Source organism: Callithrix jacchus, chromosome 9 (genome assembly GCF_049354715.1).
Source record: "Callithrix jacchus isolate 240 chromosome 9, calJac240_pri, whole genome shotgun sequence".
NCBI lineage: Eukaryota > Metazoa > Chordata > Mammalia > Primates > Cebidae > Callithrix > Callithrix jacchus.
The window spans coordinates 23,652,473-23,667,495 of record NC_133510.1 but is presented as its reverse complement, the minus strand read 5'-3'; the positions used below and the strand labels follow the sequence as shown (position 1 = coordinate 23,667,495).

Below are 15,023 nucleotides of genomic sequence, written 5' to 3'. Positions count from 1 at the left end.
GTAATAATAATTATTTTAAATTTCCAACTTGTTAATTCCAAAATCTCTGTCATATGTTAATCTTGTTATACTTGCTTGGCCTCTTCAGAATGTATTTTTTGCCTTTTAATGTGTTGTATAGTTTTTTGTAGAAATTTGGATTACTATATATTGGGTAAAAGAAACTGAGGTAAGTTATCATGAGGTTTTATGTTTATCTAGCTAGAAGGTCAGCTGTGTTTACTTTCCCTGTGTCTTTATTAGAGGCTAAAATTTCCTCTGTTGTTTTTGTCTTTGGGCTTCTCTAGGGACTTCTTAAATAGGATCTAAGCCTCACAGGTCAGATTACAGCAGTGGTATCTGCTCTCACCAAACTGTGCTTCTCTCTACCAGTTTTCTGGGTGGTGGTTTGCCCATGACCTCCATTCTGTGATGGATCTAAGAAAAGATGTTGATTTTCAGTGTTTCAGTTCTTTTCTTTGCTGTGAGGGTGGGAGCGGTGACTTCCAAGGTCTTTATAAGTCATGTCGGAAACCAGAAGTCCTTCAATCCTTTAAACTTTTTTCTGTATTGCTGTTTGTATATTTTGCACCATGCTTCTAACTTCTGTGCAGTATTCTGCTAAAGTAATTTGCATCCACCAAAATTTTATTCACTCCCTTAGTGACAGATATTTATCATACTTCTACTGCATAGAACAATGCTCTGAATATCCTAATACATGTCAATTTACCAAACTGTGTGATAATTTCTCTGGGTTATAAAGCCAGAATTAGAATTGTTGATTATAATTATATACTGACTTAATTTTAGTATTCAATCAGAATGGCTACACAAATCTACACTCCCTCTAGTAGTATACAGTGGGTCTCATTTCCCCTAAGGTATTGCCAATATTTACCATTATCTAGGTTTCTAATTGTCTGTACTTCTTTTTGAAATGGAGTCTCACTCTGTCACCCAGGCTGGAGTGCAGTGCCGCGATCTCAGCTCACTGCAACCTCTGCCTCCTGGGTTCAAGCAGCTCTCCTGCCTCAGCCTCCCAAGTAGTTGGGACTACAGGTGCCCACAACCATGCGTGGCTAATTTTTGTATTTTTAGTAGAGACAGTGTTTCACATGTTGGTCAGGCTGGTCACAACTCCTGACCTCAAGTGATCCACCCACCTCAGCCTCCCAAAGTGCTGGGATTACAGGTATGAGCCACTGTGCTAAACCTGTTTGTACTTTTATTGAGTAAAAATTCTTATTTCTTGATTGCTTAAACTTTTCCTTCTCTGATTACCAGAGGAGTAAAGCATCTCTTCATACTAGCCATTGGGATTTCTTTTTCTACAGATTACCTACTCATATAATTTGTATGTGTTTCTTTTTTTTTATTTCATCAATTCTAAATTGTAGTATGGTTACATTTTAATATCCTTAAAATTGAGACACATATTACTATGAATTACTCTCTATTTCATTTATCTATCACTGTATAACAAACCACCCCAAAATCTAATTTCTTAAAACAAGAGTTTTATGTATTTCACAGTTTCATGGGTTGACATGGCTTAGCTGGATGGTATTTCTCATGGTCTTGCCAAGATTTCTCATGAAATTGCAGCCAGATGGCAGCTAGGGTTGGAGTCATGTGGAGACTCCACTGGATTCTGAGTCTGCTTGTTCTGTCTCCTCTTTCTTTCTTTCTCTCTTTCTCTCTCTCTGCATGTAGTCTCAGGACTTTCTTTTATGGTCTCTCCAACAGAGCAGCTAGACTTGTTACATGACATTTCAGAGTTCCCATGAACAAGAGCTTCAAAAAGTATAGGAAGAAGCTGCAAGGTTTCTTTGAACTGGCCACTCAAGTCATGTATTACTTCCAAGACATTTGACTGGTGAAGTACATCATAAGGTCAGCTAGGATTCAAGAAGAGTGAGACAGGCTTCCCCTCTCAAGGGAGGAGTAGCAAGATCACATTACGAAAGAGCATGCAGTTGGAGATATGATTGTGGCCACCTTTGGAAACACAAATTGTGAGGAGCTGCCATTTGGCTACAAATTTCATCTCTCTCTGATATACAAAATGCACTTAGCCTCTTCCTCAAAAGTCTCATCTTATTAAGGATAAATCTAAGATTTCATCATCTTAATCAGATGTGAATGGAGTTCTTTGAGTGAAGTTCCTTAGGTACTACTCCTTGAGTACAGGAGACAAGATAGCTCAACCTGAAGACGTTTGAGGTTAAGAAACAAGATATCAGCCAGGTGTGATGACTTATGCCTGTAATCCCAACACTTTGGGAGGCCAAGGTGGGTAGATCACCTGAGGTCAGGAGTTCAAGACCACCCTGGCCAACATGATGAAACCTCGTCTCTACTAAAAAATGCAAAAATTAGTCAGGTATGATGGTGGGTGCCCATAATCCCAGCTATGTGGGAGGCTGAGGCAAGGAGAATTGCTTGAACTTGGGAGGCAGAAGTTGCAATGAGCCAAGAGTGTACCACTGCACTCCAGCCTGGGCGACAGAGCAAGAATCCATCTCAAAAAAAAATAGCTGCTGTGCACACAAACCCAAAAAAGATGGTGAGACAAAGAAGGGATAAAGGCATAAATATTCCTATTCAAAAGAATTGAAAGAACAGGAAGCACATAGCAGTCACTTGTCATAGCAATTCTGTCGGGGAACACATCACCATTCCTCCGTGAGGGCCCACTCCTGCACTCACCGAAGTGGTTCTCCATTCCTCTTCCCTCTCCTTTCTGGGTTCTAAGCTCTTCTTTTTAAGTTATCTTTCCTTTTCTATAAGATGTTGCCCATATTTGCAGATCAGTATCAACCTGCTTCCTGACTATAAAAGTTTGAAGACTCAGAGGCCACTTTTTATTTTCAACTGTCTCTGTCCCTTTTGGTGCAAGGTAAGATAATTCTTTTAAAAAATGTATGGACCAAAAAATTAGCCGGTCATGGTGGCAGTTGCCCGTAATCCCAGCTACACGGATGGCTGAGGCAGGAGAATTGCTTGAACCCAGGAGGCAGAGGTTGCAGTGAGCTGAGAGTGAGACTCTGTCTAAAAAAACAAAAACAAAAAAACTATATAGACTTCTTCTCTATCAATTTATAACCCATTCCAGTAAACAAAAGACACACTGATAAATCACTCTAAGACAGGTCCCTCTCTACCTTGGACCGAGAATAAAAATACTGGGTAACAATGCTCTTACATGTCTTAGAAGCCTTCTCATCTAACAGAAGAGGTCTAAGGAACACGTCCTTAGGATTTTTAGTAGTTTTTATCTAGCTGAGAGAGTTCAGGAGGCATTATCTTAACTCTTTCTAAGGTCTTATCAAAGGTCTACAGCTGTAACCTTGAAATCTTGACTCGAAGGGCATACTTTTAGTCATACTTTTAGTGACGGAGCCCTGAATTTGATCTTTGCGCTGATGTAATTTATTACTTTGACAGTCTTTTACTGGAAGAGAATGGAGATGAGAAACAGTTTTATTTTCAAACTAAAAAATCTGGCTAAGCAATGTGTTTTCTCTAGATCTTGGTTGAAGACTGAGCATTCACTTCTTTAGTTCATCACCATCTCTACCCTACCACATGCAGCTAAAAGAAACCAGCTGATACATTGAACGTCCTTTCCTTAGCCACCTTATCACAAGCTGAGGCATTGCTGCTTTCTGACACCATATCACATAAGTGACCTGTTTTCTAGCTTCCAGTAAAAAATGTGCTACTTGTCCTTCCAGGCCTTACAAAGAATTTCTTAGAGGCCCTTCCAGATTCTTCTCATTACCTGGTCCCCAAACCAGTGCCACACATTTTAGGTTTTTTTTAAGTCATCAGCCTTTCATGGTATCAATCTCTGGTTTTGGTGATAAATTGCAGTGTGCAAACCACTCCAAAACTTAGCAGTTTAAAGCAATTACCGTTTTCTTATTTCTCCTGGTGCTATGGTTGACTAGGCTAAGGTGGGTGGTCTCCCACTGGGTGCCTCAAGCAGTTAGATGATAGCTAGAGCTGGAATTACCTGAATATTTGACTCTGATGCTGGGACAACCTGGTTTCTCTCACTCTCCAGACAGACTCAGGTGTCTCTACCTAGTCTCTTCAGCAAGTAACTGCAATTGTTACAAGGCAGGTTGGGGTCCCAAGTGCAGATGTTCCAAGAGACTGTAGAAGTTGCAAGGCTTCTGTAACCTAGCTCTGCAAGACACACAACACCAGCTCCACAGCACTCTGTTTGTCCAGTGAGTCACAGGGCCGGACTGGACTCCAGAATAGTAAAAATAGACTCGAATTCTTAGAGAAGGACGATCGAAGACACTTGGCAAAAGATCCTGCATTTCAAGCAGGTGCAGTTTATGGTACATAAATTACATCTCTATCAGGTTTTTTGTTTTGTTTTGTTTTGTTTGTTTGTTTCACACTTTCGCCGAGCTGGAGTGCAGTGGCTCAATCTCAGCTCACTGCAACCTCCGGCTCCAAGGTTCAAGCAATTCACCTGCCTCAGCCTCCTGAGTAGCTAGGATTACAGGTGCACACCACCACGCCCAGCTAATTTTTATATTTTTAGTAGAGACGGGGTTTCACCATGTTGGCCAGGGTGGTTTTAAACTCCTGGACCCAGATAATCCACCCGTCTTGGCCTCCCAAAGTGCTAAGATTACAGGTGTGAGCCACTGCACCCAGCAACAAAGTTGTTTTTAAAGGGTATGTTTGAAGGAAGACATGCAATTATATGCATCTCTGGATATAAGTTGCTGTCAGGTGGGCAGTGGTCAGGGTCTACTTGCCATTCCCTCTTTGTGCACACACTTAGTCGTTTTCCCATTGACATTTGCATTGAACAACTACAGTCTCTCAATGTTTCAGTCAATAAACCAGTTAATAACCAGTTGAAAAGGGAATCTAAATTCTGGTTGTTGTTTGGAATCTTTCAGTGATGGTAAGTTCTTCTAAGATCGAAACATTATGAAAATGAAGATCTGCAGAATGGTTCTCAACAGTTTGGAAACAGCCCCAGCGGCAGTAGTGAGGCACCCTTTTAGAAAATGTCCTGTGATGTCACAGAGCACACTATCATGTTTAAAAACAGAGTCTGAAAGTGACTCAGAAGAATTGCACTCTAAATAAAAATCTTTTAGTAAAATTTAATATCAGAGATGAACATGGGAGGGTGGAGGCACCAGACAGAAAAGCTAGCCGACATTCCAAATATATCATTGTTTCACGACAGGACAGTAAATATTTAGTTTGAACAATGTGAACGTGTCATTCTTATAGATCCAAACCGTCAAATAGTGAACAACTTCCTTATCTGCAGCCCAACGGGTCCTACAGAATATTGAGGAAAGATTTCCTAACTTGGATAGCCCAACACAGAAGGCGCTTAAACAGAAAAATGGATAGCATGGTATTTATCTGTCAAGTTGAAGTGAGAGACGTTAAATGATGTATTATTGTCCAAGGACAGAAAAGGCTTAGGAACTTAGCACTGTATGAGTCTGTGATGATTCTGTGCTGTATACTGAAATTGTGCATTCACGATTACGGACCACTTCAAAACGGTAGCAAAGTTACCACCACCCTACTTCTCTCCTACTTTTCAGAAAGTTTACTTTCCTGTAATTGGTGCCTTCTTTTTATTAAGAACACCAAGTGTTTCTCAGACTTATCTTCGGTTGTCCTTTTCTTTACCAATTAGCCTTCTGTCATTGATAGTTCCATTTTCCTTCTTACTGAAAGGCGTCATTTCTGTTTTCCTTCTTACTCACTGTCATTCTCATGCTGCCCATACCTGGTAATAACATGAATGCATTACACTGGTATTTTTGTTTATCAAATAATCTATCTTGGAAATGTACAGTAACAAAGGAAATCACTGAATGGCCACTAATGAACTATTTGTATCTGAGTATGATAAAAAGAATGCACAAATTTTTCTAGAATCAAGGTAGCGAGAAAATGTTCTTTCCTCTAGTGATTGAATAGAAGAGACTTTACCCTTGATTGGCTACTAAACAGACAAAGAAAGAATCCTGGAAGAGAATCTGTAATCTCAGCAGCCTCTGAAAGAAAAGTCACTGGACTGACTTCTTTAGCGACTGTCATTAATGGTGCAATCACTGGCATTGACCGAAAGAGGGCAGTGAAACCCTATGATGAGATAATGAGAGTGCTGTGTAGTTAAGACTGCTGTTGTTAAAGTGGTATGAGGAAGAAGAAACGGAAGAAAACTTCGTGAATAGAAAAAAATGTTTTTCAGAAAAACATAAAATTATACATATGTTGAGAACAAGATCATTTTGTCAGTCCTAAGTTCCTGTATACACAAATTGTTAGAGAAAAGTACTTTTTAATCATTCTATTTGTAAAGTCATCAGAGAAGGAAAATACAGTCTCACCTTCTACTATTTCACATATGTAATCTAAGCTGGTTTTCTCTTCTATTCTCAGTAAAAGCAGAGAGTAGCCATCAGAAACAACAAATGAGAAAAGACAAAAAGAATAGACGTGGAGGCGAAGAGATAAGCCTTGGATGTGGTAACTAATGTTGTATTTAGCAACCGTCTATTTTATTCATGTGACCAACTTATTGAATGAACAGAATTCATATATAACAATCAGGAAAGAGCTTTATTCTCCAACCAGAGCTTCCGTACCCTTGGACAACTTATCAGGCAAATCATTTAGCTCTTCTAATAAAATATTCTCTTTTGACTATCGGAAAAAGTTTAATCCAATCTAAATCAAAATGTTATTCATATAACCAATTCATTTTTTCTTTTAATTTTTTTTTTTTGAGATGGAATCTCACTCTGTTGCCCAAGCTGGATTGCAGTCCATGATCTCGGCTCACTGCAGCCTCCACCACCCGGGTTCAAGCGATTCTCCTACCTCAGCCTCCCAAGTAGCTGGGATTACAGGTGCCTGCCACCCATCCAGCTAATTTTTTTTTCTTCTGGAGAAAGAAGTGATGCAGCCCTCCAGGCTCAGGAGATAGGGAATTCGAAGAAAAGGGAAAGGCCTTCCTCTGGTGCTACTGTTATCTGGCCATGATATTATGTGGAAGATACCTGGGATGGTTATTTGATGTGTCAGCTTTGCTGTGTTATTTAATCAAACACTAATCTAGATATTTACTGAAGGTATTTTGTAGATTTCATTAAAGTCCATAACCAGTTGATTTTAAGTAAGGAGAAGTATCCTAGACTATCTAGGTGAGATTGGTTCAATATCAGTTGAAAGGTCTTAAGAGTGGAATTAAGGCTTCCTGATAAATATGAATTTCTACCTATAGACAGCAGCTTCGGCTTCTGCTAGTGAGTCCCAGCCTGCCCTTCCTGGTAGCCTGCCTTATGGATTTTGGAATTGCCTAGCCATGAGCCAATTCCTTACAGGGTCTTGCTCTGTTGCCCAGGCTGGAGTGCAGTGGCACAATCATGACTTACTGAAATCTTGAACTCCTGGGCTCAAGTGAGTCTCCAGCCTCAGCCTCCTGAATAGGTAGGACTTTAGGCAGGCACCACCACACCCGGCCAATTTTAAATTTTTTGTAAGGATCAGAGGGGTCCCAGTATGTTGCCCAGGCCAGTCTTGAACTTCTGGCTTCAAGCAATCCTCCTGTCTTGGCCTCCCAAAGCACTGGGATTACAGGCATGAGCCACTGCAGTAAATCTTTTTTTTTTGAGACAGAGTCTCACACTGTCGCCCAAGCTGTAGTGCAGTGGCGTGATCCTGTTGGCTCACTGCAATCTCTGCCTACTGGGTTCAAGCAATTCTCCTGCCTTAGCCTCCCAAGTAGCTGGGACTACAGGCGTGCACCACTACACCTAGCTAATTTTTTTTTTTTTTTTTTGTATTTTTAGTAGAGATGGGGTTTTACCATGTTGGCCAGGATGGTCTTGATCTCCTGACCTCGTGAGCTGCCCACCTTGGCCGCCCACAGTGCTGGGATTATAGGCACGAGCCACACCCAGCCTGCAGTAAACCTTTTAATACAGTTGCGCATCACTGAATGACAGGGCTATGTTCTGATAAATGTAACCTTAAGCAACTCTGTGGTTGTACAAACATCATAGATTGTATTTACACAAACCTAGATGGAATAGGCTACTACACACCTGGGCTATATGGCGGGGACAATTGCTCCTAGGCTACAAACCTGGACTGCATATTACTGTAGGCAATTGGAACAAAATGACACATATTTGTGTGTCTAAATATATCTAAACATAGAAAAGGTACCATCAAAATACAGTATAAGACATTAAAAGTGGTACACCTATATAGGGCTCTTACCACGAATGGAATTTGCAGAGCTGGACGTTGCTCTGCATGAGTCAGTGAGTGGTGAGTGAATGTGAAAGCCTAGGACATTCTTGTAAATTACCACAGATTTTATAAACACTGTATACGTAAGCTACACTAAATTTAGTTTTTAAATTTTTTTCCACAGTTTTCATAAAATTTACTTCATGATTGGTGGGTAGTGCATTTAAAAGCTAAACACACTTAAATAATGTATAGGTGACTGCATGGCTGCAGCATATTCGTAAGTAGATACATAACCAATTCAACTAGAAAACAGCTAATGAGTAACTGTCTAAATATTTAAAATATAGCTCTAATTTAGATCGTCTGTTTTGATCACCTTCTTTGTGGGGAGAGCCTGCTGGTCACAGTGGAAATACGTTAAAGCCAGATTTCCTGCTATCCATTCCCAAGGTTTCTTTCAGCTGGATTAAGTCTCCAACTCCAGGATAAACCCAAGTGTTTAGCCTCCTGCATTAATGTGCTTCTTATCTAGCAGAGCAGAAAGTGTAAGCTTCACAGCAGGCCTTAGAGTCTGAATGTAAATGAAGTCTCTTCTTCCACTCCAATTAAATTAGAGTTGTTGACTTTGCAAAAATGGAAGCTGTGAAATGCAACCAATATTTAGCACCAATGACTAAATGAATGCAGGTGGACCTGATGTCCAAGCAAGGTTACCAAAGTGTCAAGATTGTCACATGCCTTCTAATAAACTGAGCCTCCAAATTCTGTCCCATTACAGTTATTAGTGTTAGCTGGAAGTCCCCCATCCAGTAACCCACTGCAGAATTACTCCCCGTCGTCTTTGACTTGGCTCTGTCAGTGGTCATCTGGCACCCAGCAAGCCGGCCCTCATAACCAAACACAGCTGAACCACAGATTTCAGGTCCAGCAAAGTCAAAATTAACATCACAAGCGAGGTTTATGGACCCCCTCTTGCAAGAGGACTTGATTTAACCACTTTTGTTTCCTGTGTATCAAATATTAGTTTCAACCCTTGACAAATCTGGTCCAATTGTGACTTCTCTTCCCAGAGTATTATTATCAGTGTCCCATTTTCCTGGGAAAGTCACACCATCCTCACACCATTTATATTTGGTCTCCAAGACTCCAAGAGTTTTTCCAATGTCTGTATTAGATGAGCCAGATGTTGAGAATCCCACACCCACTGTGTGACTTTATTCTTACATCCAGTGCTACCAACCCTAAACCAAATTCTTTGTTAAAAATATCTCCAGCAGCTTTGCCAAGGTTAACATATGATGAAGAAATACACATTGGCCACATGCAGGTCTACTCATAGGTCACCATGACGAGGCCACAGTAAGAGGTGATCTGGTGTCTCCTAAGGAGGACCACAGGCACCACTTCACTTTCAGCTGAGGTTGCTCCGCCGGCTTGCAGTCAGGCCTCAGCAGCCATAAAGTGAAGTCTCTTTCTTCAATAATAAGTTAACCTTATCTTATTCTAACATTTTACTTTGTAAACTTCATAGTTGTTGTTGTTAACTTTTTTTTAGGTTCAGTGGGTACATGTGCAGGCTTGTTACATGGGTAAATTGCATGTCGCTGGGGTTTGATAGAAAAATCATTTCATTACCAGGTATCAGCACAGTTCCCAATAGGTAGATCTTCCAGCCTCACCCTCCTCCCAGCCTCCACTCTCAATGGGCCTCAGTGTCTTTCGTTCCACTCTGCATCCCTGTATACTGAAAGTCTAGCTTGCATTTGTAAGTGAGAACACGTGGTATTTGGTTCTCTGTTCCTGCATTAGTTTGCTTAGGATAATGGCCTTCAGCTCTATCCATGTTGCTTCAAAAAACATGATTTTTTATGGCTGTGTAGTATTCCATGGTGTAGATATACTTTTTTTTTTTTTTTTTTTTTTTTGAGACAGAATTTTGCTTTTGTTACCTAGGCTGGAGTGCAATGGTGCGATCTCGGCTCACCGCAACCTCTGCCTCCTGGGTTCAGGCAATCCCCTGCCTCAGCCTCCTGAGTAGCTGGGATTACAGGCACACACCACCACGCCCAGCTAATTTTTTGTATTTTTAGTAGAGACGGGGTTTCACCATGTTGACCAGGATGGTCTCGATCTCTTGACTTCGTGATCCACCCGCCTCGGCCTCCCAAAGTGCTGGGATTACAGGTGTGAGCCACCGTGCCCGGCCACCATGTTTTCTTTATCCAGTTCACCGCTGATGGGCATCTAGGTTGATTCCATGTCTCTGCAATTGTGAATATTGCTAAAATGAACATGCACGTGCATGTGCCTTTTTGGTAGAGCAATGTATGTTTCCTTGAGTATACACCCAGAGATGAGATTGCTGGATTGAATAGTAGTTCTGTTTTACATTCTTTGAGAAATCGCAAAACTACTTGACTTTTCTGTATTAACACACAACTTAAAACACAAATGTATCATACAGCTACACAAAAATATTTTCTTTCTTTATATCCTTATTCTACAAGGTTTTTCTACTTAATTTTTTTACTTTTTAAATATCTTTGTTAAAAACTAAGACACAGGCACATACATTAGCCTAGGCCTACACAGGGTCAGGATCATCAATATCACTGTTCTACTTCCTCATCTTGTCCCACTGGGAGGTCTTCAGGGACAATACCACACATGAAGCTGTCCTCTGCTGTGATAACAATGCCTTGTTTTGGAAAACTTCCTGAAAGGCCTGCCCGAGACTGTTTTACAATTAATGAATTTTTTTATAGGTAAGTAGAAAGAATGTACTCTCAAATAACAATAAAAAGTATGATAGCCAGGAGTGGTGGCCCACATCTATAATCCCAGCACTTTGGGAGGCCGAGGCAGTCGGATCACCTGTGGTCAGGAGTTCAATACCAGCCTGGCCAACATGGTGAAATCCAGTCTCTGCTAAAAATACAAAAAAATTAGCCGAGCTTGGTGGTGTGTGCCTGTAGTCCCAGCTACTCAGGAGGCTGTGGCAGGAGAATTGCTGGAACCCGGGAGGCTGAGGTTGCGGTGAGCCAAGATCATGCCATTGCACTCCAGCCTGGGCAACTAGAGCAAAACTCCATCTCATTAAAAAAAAAAAATTAGACTTCCTCCCAAGATTGGCGTTTGGTCAGTGGGGACCCAGGCAGGTTCAACAGGCATATCGAGAAGTGTTACTTCTGTTCGGGGCCCATCTACCTGGCCACAGCATGATGTTTGTCCACGACTGCAAAGTGTTCAGATTTTATAAATCTAAATGTCAAAAAAACTTTAAAACAAAAAAGAAAGTCACAAACTTTAAAAAGAAGAGCAATCCCCGCAAAGTTAGGTGGACCAAAGCATTCCAGAAAGCAGCTGGTAAAGAGCTTACAGTGAATAATTCATTTGAATTTGAAAAGCATAGAAATGAACCTATCAAATACCAGCGAGAGCTATAGAATAAAACTACTGATGCAATGAAGAGAGTTGCAGAGATCAACCAGAAACACCAAGCTAAATTTATAATGAGCAGATCGAAGAAAAACAAAGAGCTACAGAAAGTTCAGGATATCAAAGAAGTCAAGCAAAACATCATCTTATCCGAGCCCCTCTTGCAGGCAAAGGAAGCAGTTGGAAGAGAAAATGGTACAGCAGTTGCAAGAGGATGTGGACATGGAAGATGCTTCTTAATGATCTCTGTAACCATTTCTTTTATGGACATTTGAAAATGCCCTTTGGACACTTGGAACTGCTAAGTTATTAGTTTATTTTTTACATAAGGTCACTTAAATGAAAAGTGATTAAAATGTATCTTTCCTCCATTGCCATCTATGAAGCATCAGATATTACTGATGTTACATCGCATCTCAGTGCTAAATCTTCACTGATAGAGGTACTTATGTAAATCATGAAAATTCTGCTTCTAACTATAGAAGTGAATTGTGGCTGTAAAACAGCTATGCCATTTGGATAATGGCACAGGGCAGCATTTGTATAACTAATGGCAAAAATTCATGGTTAGTGATGTATAAAGTAAAATATTCTTTGCAGTAAAATATTCCCTTTATTAATGTTATAGAAGGGGGGATACAAAAAGGAACTAACAATTTATATGACAGTGTCAAATATTATTTTGATTTTAGTATTTCCTGTTTTGGTTTACTTGCATCTCAGAAGAGCATAGTGATATTCTTTGATGAAGCCTAATGGTGCTGGACTGTTCTGACCCGGTTTAACCCTTCTGATAGGTAGTTGTGGATGTTGGGGATGAGAACTGAACACTCTTTGCCTGGAGTGACACTACACTCTAGAATTTCCACTTTGGAGAATACTCAGTTCCAACTTGTGATTCCTGGTAGAACAAATTTTATTTTTCTAGCCTACCAATGATCTAGAAGCAGAGGAATCTCAGTGCCTTTTTTTTTGCGGGGGGTGGGGGGGACAGGGTTTCTGCATGTTGGTCAGGCTGGTCTTGAACTCCCGACCTCAGGTGATCCACCTGCCTCAGCCTCCCAAAGTGCTGAGATTACAGGTGTGAGCCACGAATCTCAGTGCCTTTTAAAAGTTATGTGGTTTCTTTTAAAAAGATCCTGTTTTTAAAAGGTAGAATTTATGGGTACAACATCTGTTCATTATTTGCACATGAAATAAAGCTGTTCAAAAAGTAAAAAAAAAAAAAAATTATAGTATAGTAAGTACATAAATCAATAACAGAGGCATGTATATCATCAGGTATTATGTATCATACATAACCATATGTGCTATAGTTTTTACACGACTGGCAATGAAGAAGGTTTGTTTACACCAGCATCACTACACACAAGTAATGTGTAATGTGTTGTGCTGTGATGTTATGACAGCTCTGATGTCCCTAGAGATAGGATGTCACTAGGAATTTTTCACCTTATTATAATGTTATGGTATAATTACATCATATATGTGATCCATTGTTAACTGAAACATCATGATGCAGTGCAGGACTGTATGCATCTCTTCTACTGGTCCTGCTTCTCTGGTTGAAACATGACTGATACAATACACAAATGCAAATTGTCTCTCATGGGATACTTCTATGGGTCTTAGGAGATCCTAAGCCAAGATGCATCCCTGGGGAATTTCTGCACTGCGTCATTCCCTTATACACTCGAGATGCTCTCTGAAAGGCCTCTTGTGACTTTACCTTAGCCCTCAACTTCTAGTGAAGCATCCAACATGCCTTCTTTCTTGTAGGCTTTCACACTGATAGGGAGTCCTCTTGCATAAAGCCGTTTGCAGATGACTCAGACCCATATCTACTTCTTCTGAGATGAGGGGAGCTCATATACCCACTCACCAAATCGTGAAGCTGCACCTTGAAGCCACCCCACCTTACCCTGTCATCAGGAGCAACTTCTGCTAGCTTCCCACCACTGAGCCTCTCTAAATAACAGTCACACAGAAGTGTCTGTATCCTCTTCGGAAGGGGACGTAGGCGAGGTTCTTTCAAACACTTTTTTGTTCCCTTCGCTGTTTCAAATGTACAAGCTCCCATAGCTGAGCAAGCATATAGCCAAGGAGTAAGACTCGGTGCACCTTTAGCAAGCAGTGCTCAATCTCTCCAAAGTGCCTTCTTGTTTCGCCTCTCACTTGGAATCAGGGTGGGAGGGGAACGACCCCAGCAATCTTTTTTTTTATTAAATGGTCTCTTTCTGTTGCCCTAGCTAGAGTGCAGTGGTGTGATTATAGCTCATTGTAGCCTCTATCTCCCAGGGTCAAGCGATCCTTTCACTTCAGCCTCCCTAGTAGCTGGGACTATAGACATGTACCAACAGGCCCAGCTAATTATTTTATTTTTTAATTTTTAGTAGAGATGATGACTTGCTATGTTGCCCAGGCCGGTCTTGAACTCCTAAGCTCAATCTTCCCGTCTTGGCCTCTCAAAGAGCTGGGATTACAAATGTGAGCCACCACACCCAGACCCCAGCAATCTTTTGATTCACAAATTCTTTCAAAGAATTCAAAAAATTCTTCTTTCAAAGAATTTGTCTCTGCAATCCTGTAATCACCAGCAGGTTCTTCCTGCCCTCTACACAGGCAAAACCAATTCACCGAGACTACAGCATAGCAGTAAAGAAAGAGTTTGGTTGAAGGGAGGCTAACCCATGTATTAGAACCAGAGGTATCACTCAAATAAGTCTCCCTGAAGGCTCCAAGTTTAGGGATTTTCAAAGATAGTTGGTGATCAAAGGGCTAGGGAATGGGGGATATTGATTGATTGGCTTAAAATCATAGGGGTGTGGAAAATGGTCCTCATGCACTGAGTTGGCCTTTGGATAAGGCCACAGGACTGACAGAGTCATGAGTTGCAGTTCTGGCTGGAGTCAGCTGGTCATGAGAAATGTAAAATCGGAAAAAAAATCTCAAAGCCCAATCTTGGGTTCTATAATAGCCAATATTATCTCCAGGAGTAATTGAGGAAGTTACAAATCTTGTGACCTCCAGAACAATGGCTGGTTATCATTTAACTTTACCTATATTTTACCAGAATTCAGGCCCCTCTTAATCCTAACATGTGGCCTTTCATTCGTTTTACAGAGGTGGTTTAGTTTTAGGAAAGGGTTGTTATCATCTTTGCTATAAGATTAAAGTATAAATTAAATGCCTCCCAAAGTTTGTTGGGCCTACACTGAGGAATCACCAAAGCCAGCTTGTAGGTTACAAGCAAAATGGAGTCAACTATGTCAGATTTCTCTTCCTGTCATAACTTTGCAAAGGTAGTTTCAGTCAGTCTCTATCTTTTCCTGATT

At 40.7% G+C, this 15,023-nt stretch overlaps 2 pseudogenes; one reads left to right on the top strand and one right to left on the bottom strand.

Moving 5' to 3' along the window:
- Positions 1 to 8,334: 8,334 nt before the first annotated feature.
- On the bottom strand, positions 8,335 to 9,597 carry LOC100390401 (non-selective voltage-gated ion channel VDAC2 pseudogene; annotated as a pseudogene).
- LOC100390041 (putative ribosome biogenesis protein RLP24 pseudogene) lies at positions 9,596 to 12,106 on the top strand (annotated as a pseudogene).
- The last annotated feature ends 2,917 nt before the right edge of the window (positions 12,107 to 15,023 follow it).